The following is a 6,077-nucleotide window of genomic DNA, read 5'->3' as shown; positions in this document are numbered from 1 at the left end:
GTGGAGTCAGTGGGGGCTTGTCTACACTTCAACAGCTGCGCCGGTGCAGCTGCACTGCTGTAGCGCTTTAGTGAAAACGTTACTATGGGAGAGCGTCTCCCGTCAGCGTGGTGACTCCACTCCCCGAGAGGCGGGAGCTACGTCGGCAGGAGACGCTCTCCTGTCTACACGGGGGTCAGGTCGGTGTAACTGTGTCGCACGGGGGAGAGGGGGGTTCGCACGTAGTTATACCGATGTGAGTTTGTCGTGTCCACCTGGCTTGAGATTCTCTGTCCCATGGCAGGATCCTTGTCTGGAGCCTGCTCAATGCACCAGTACATGTGACCCCTTAGAATGAGTCTGTGGGAGGGTCTGGCTGGACCCCGCACAGGCGCGGAGGGTTGAAAGGAAAGCTGAGGGGTCTGCAGGCAGGGCCAGAATGCCATTGGCAGTGCGATCCCTGCTCCAACCTAGAGCCAGCTGTAGAACGGGCACCAGGAGCTCCGCCCTTCGAGCCCTGTGCAGGTCTTGGCCAGAACCTCCGTGGTGCTCACTGCCTGAAAGAGGTGAAGTAAAACCAGGGCTCTCGCCCTGCATCTCCACCCCCTCTTCCTGGACAGGGCACAAGCCCTGACAGCTCACTGCACCGCCTCCATGTGCTCATCGGGGGCTTCTAGCTGATTCACGTACAATTGCTCCACGCGCAGCATGGGCCCTTTGCACAGCCTGAGGGGGCAAGGTGTAGCCAATTAGTTCATTTTATTATCCATGTATGGTTGGGCTGTGTGATGTAATGATTAACTCAGACGCTGAGGTACATATCATTAAGGTATGCTAACTAGATTTAAACTGTAGGATTATAGAAATATAAGAGTGATGAGTAGCATTAGGTAGATAAGTAAAGCACGGCTGAAACGCAAGGCCTGCAGGCCGAGGCCTGTCAGATTTCAGCTTAGCCATACTAGGCCATAGGTTTAAGAATGCCTGACATGAGTAGGTGACCAAAGATTGACCCTATGCCAGTCAGATCACAAGACTACTGGAAAGATGTGCCAACAGGTGATGTTGCGGAAAATCAACTGCAATATACTGTTCAAAATCATGAGATACCTTATTGTAACATCATTTACAACACGTGTCCTGGACGCAGGGCACATGTTGTGTATAGATGCTAATGAAAATAAGAGGAACTACAGACGACCTGTGAAAAACAGGGCACCCCAATATTCCTGGGGTGTGGAAATACAGATAAGGAAAAAAGAGGGTTGACTCCTTCGTGCACATGCATAGTGTGTTAGATGTAGGCAAAATTACAATATAAAAGAGGATTCTCAGACTGAGTGAAATTGGGAGTAGTCAAGAGAAAATTCCCAGCAGGAGCCATTTCTCTACTGATGTCCAGTTGGTGAGGAATTCATCAGACTCTCAGAATATCTTTAAGGATGTGAGTATGACTATATTTATAACGTGGGCCTGGGTATTCGTAGGATTTAGATATGTTTGGTGTGATGCATGGCTAGAAAGGGTTAAACATCCTGCAAAATAAATAACCCTCAAAAGACATGTGGGGAGATAATGTTGGTGTTTTGTGTATTTACATATGTATGAGTAGCGTGGACAATGTAATCAGCAGTCCCTGTCTAGGCTGTATTCTGATCATTCAGAGGTCAAAAGAAAATCTTGGCATTTAAATGAATTGTAAACACAGGATATCTCAGTATTTATCTCTCTTTGAAATGTACTGTGAATGGTGGAGGAACCAGCAAATGGCCTTATGTTAATTCGAAAAGCTAAGTACCGGCGATGGATCTCCTTCAAAGTCATCCTAATTACCTTTTGTTCCCCGAGGAAATCCCAACTTGTCAAAAGAGGACGTGAAATTATATTAAAGGTCCTTGGGTCCTGATTCTGTCATCTCAGATCTGTTTAGGCTTCATCAGGGGAAGTTTGAGTCACAAGACTGAGGTCCCAGTTATGCTGGTAGGCCCTGAATATGAGATTTGGACATTGGACTATGACCCATGACCTGAATTCTAAAGGAACTCTTTGCAACTACAAAGCTCCCCATCTCTGCTATGAATCTGTACCTCAATGGATTGAACTCATGTCTGTATGTATATTGATCTTTTAACCATACTCTCTCTCTTTTCTGTTTTAATAAATTTTAGTTTAGTTAATAAGAATTGGCTGTAGCGTGTATTTGGGTAAGATCTGAAACATTCATTAACCTGGGAGGTAATGTGTCCGATCCTTTGGGATTGGTCGAACCTTTTCTTTTATATGATGATATAAGATTTACAGAAATTTTCATCATATTTGACGTGGATACCTGGATGAAGGCCTGAGGCTGGATCACTCTAAGGGAACTGTGTTGTTTGGACTTCTGAATAACCAGTAAGGTAATAAAGAATCTGTTTTATGCTGGCTTGGTAAATCTAAGTACTGGTGTTATCCACCAGTTTTTTTGGGTTTGGCTGCCCCATTCTTTGAAGTTCACCCTAATTGAGTGACCATAGCGGGCTCCCCACTAGGACCCCGATCACATTTGGGTAAATATAACCTTGCTTGAGACTCTAAGAAAACTTGTAACACAGACTAGATGTGGTACTTGTGAATGTGCGTGTCACCATCCATGGTCTTCATGTGGTCCTAGAGGCTCTAAATCTGAAAAAAGTAGCAGAGGTGATTGTCACTCTGTTGATCTCGACACTGTGGCAACCAGAGCCAAACCCAGGGTGATGTAGGATCACATCACTACATTTATTTTAAATTAAATAAAAGGCTACAAAGGGCAGAACCCTGCCCCAGGATCAGCCCATACCATTGTGCTAAAATGATTACTCACATCTTCTCTCTGGGTTGCTCAGAGGTGTTTATATCCTACTGTAAACGTGTCATTCTCTTGCAGTAAGGAATGCAAAGTCTTTTAACAGCAGAAATGGCAGGGCTCCCGCTGTCAGCCCCATGCATGGCAGGGCTCCTGCTGTCAGCTCTGGGCAGCTGGCAGTTGAAGCAAAATGTCTGGTTATCAAAAAATGAGCAGGCATAACATAATACTTGAGTGCTTATATTGTTCCAGCACATTTTTCTTAAACAAATAGGTCTCCTCTGGCTTTTCCATCTTACTGCAATTAATAAAGGTCCAGTATTATTTTTCTGCAATTTTCCATGTCTTGTCAGCAAATCAGCTGCGATTATTTGACAATCATCCCGCGATTCAAGTAGGACCTTAACTATAAGTGTTATCTTTTTTCCTTCTGTGTTAGTGGCTTCTTGTTGTTGCCTTAGACATGTATTTTTGATTTTTTCTTTTACTCCATCACGATAGTTTTCAGGGTGCCCACCCAGTTAATTGATATAAGTTCTGATTATTGCAGATTCAATATGGATCTCATCGTTTTGGGGTTCAGAGTGCGAATCCTTGTGGGATTTATTGTAGTGCTGTTCAAACAGCAATGAAGTTACATCTCTCGCTCCTGCTGATCCCATGTCATTGTGGAGAATCTTCAGCAGCTAGCGTTAGAAGAGCAGTTGGAATAATCCACTCAGTCCATTATTCCTACAAATCAGACGTAGTTTATCACTTGATGCCAAGACGAGATTTGATTCCGTTGAATGCATTTATCTCTTTGATGCATTTTCAGTTATGTGTATCTCAGATGATTTTCAAAGTTTGATATTGTCCTTATATGCTTTTCCTTGTCCCTCTATTTTAATTAATGGCAGTATCTCCACTTATTTTAAATTACAAAGAAGAACACCCCCCCCCCCAGCTTTTTTCTTTCTCCACATTTAGTTAATTTAGTGTTGCCAAAACTATTTGCAAAAATGCCAGTTTCAAATGTATTCTGGTTGGCCGTCCTTCCCATCTTGTATCATGATATGAAAGTGACATACTATTTCCCTGATCTGATCCCATGAATACTGTGCCATAAATGAGTGCTAGGACTTAAGAAAAAGGTTTCAAATCAGGTTTCAAAATTAAAGCTAAGGGGTGAAATCCTGGCTCCATTGCAGTCAATGGCCAAACTCTCACTGACTTCAGCTGAGCCAGAATTTTACCCACTAAATCTATTTAAATCCATTTTGCAAAATGTACAGAGAACGGAATGCATCAAACAAAGATGCAGTGTTATTGTAGTTATGCTAATCCCAGGATATTAGAGATACAAGGTGGGTGAGGTAATACCTTGTATTGGACCAACTTCCATTGGTGATCAAGACAAGCTTTCGAGCTCTCAGATAACTATTCTTCAGTTTGAAGAGCTCTGTGTAAGCTCATAGGCTTGTCTCTTTCATCCACAGATGTTGGACCAATAAAAGATATTACCTCACCCAGCTTGTCTCTCTAAAACGAAGATGTCCCTTTCAAATTGAAGCCAAAGAGCTTAACGAGAGCTGACTAATTTTTACTCTGGACATGAAAGATTTACATAAAACCAACTGTATTCCTATTTTTTTTAATGAAATGACTACAAGGGTAACAAGTTGGGATCAACTTTCAATCAGTTGGATGAAAAGGCTAAATTCTAACCCGACACATTTCCAGGTATTTGTTGTTCACCTGAATTAAAAGTGTTGATCTCTACTTATGATGATCTACCTTGATTATAAGAGAGAATATTGTCATACAAAAATGTGGTGGCTACATAGTTAGTATTTTATACACCGGGGTATTTTGGACAACAAATTTGCTTTGGGGGAGAGCGGATGCAGGTTTTTTCTTTCTTGAAAAGTTTTCATCCGTACTGAAATGTGATATACGCAGAAAGGTGGGTGCCCTGTGCTAGTTCATGTTCTTTCTCTCGGTTGTTGAAATAGAACTTTTAAATCAGTTAATGTAACAAATGCAGTATGCATGGGCCTGAAGAACGAGTATTTGAGGAATGATACTTTAGCACAAACAGAGACTTCAAGGGGATATTTCCTTCATTATCATTTCCTCTGAGCATTCCCTGTCCCACCAGACAACCCTGTGTGAGCGATTCAGAAGATAGGGGAGAAGTTTTATTTTCTATGCTCTGAAGCGGGCATATTCTGCTGCTTAAAATAATCAATCCAGAGTCTTCAGTGTGAGAGAATTTTCCAAGGATGTGTGGTCTCCCTGTTGATTTCCTTCTCTCCACCTGTCTACTAAGTCCATACCACTGCCATCCCTTGGAAGGAAAATCAGAAGAGGAATTGTATGTTCATAAGAGAAGCTTATATTTAGTTATCCTGCCTATGACGGGGGCCCTGCCCGTCAAGCTGGGGCACCCCCATTGACCCAGTATGGGGTTGGTGCACCCAGTTGTCTGGATTCCCCGTTAAATGGGTGATTTCAGCCAAGTGGGTTCCAACCCCCTGATGGGGGTCACTGAAACGAATAGTCCATGGGCTCTGGGCGGCAAAACAGTCTGGGCAGAGGTGAAAGTAAGCCGGTACGATCCGGTACGGCATACAGGCAAGAGCCAGTATGTCGTGCCGGACTGCACCAGCTTCCAGGGCGGGGATTTAAAGGGCTTGGGGCTCCCCGCAGCAGTGGGAGCTCCCGGCCCTTTAAATCCCGGCCCCAACCCGGCTGCCAGAGCCGCGGCGGGGATTTAAAGGGCCAGGAGCTCTACGGCGGTCGGAGCCCCACGCCCTTTAATTCGCCCCTGAGCCCCAGGGGCTCCCAGCCACCTCTGCAGCTGGCAGCCCTGGGGTGATTTAAAGGCCCTGGGGCTCCCAGCCACAGCCGGCGACCCAGGGCCTTTAAATCTTGAGTGGCCCCGCCTCTTCCGGATGAGGCCACGCCCCCCAGGACTCCGGCCGTACTGGTAAGTCCTGTAAATTACTTTCACCCCTGAGTCTGGGGCCCTGGAGCCTCCTGGCTGGGGCAGGCAATAGTACTTAGCAGCAAGCAGGCTGCAGGCCCTGGGTGGCACAAGGTAAAAGAACAGTTCAGAGCCCTGCAGCCTCCTGGCTGGGGTGGCTGTGGCACTTGGGTAATTAGCCCCCCGGGCAGGACGAAGCAGCAAGCAGGCTGCAGCCCTTGGGTGGGGCAAGGTAAGCAAACAGTGCATAGGTCTTACTTCCCTCTGGGCAGGGCACAGAGCAGGCAGCAGCCTCCTCAGCGG

The sequence above is a fragment of the Chrysemys picta genome, chromosome 2 (genome assembly GCF_011386835.1).
Source record: "Chrysemys picta bellii isolate R12L10 chromosome 2, ASM1138683v2, whole genome shotgun sequence".
Classification (NCBI taxonomy): domain Eukaryota; kingdom Metazoa; phylum Chordata; order Testudines; family Emydidae; genus Chrysemys; species Chrysemys picta.
The sequence above is the reverse complement of the archived record's forward strand: the minus strand, read 5'-3'. Positions refer to the sequence as shown.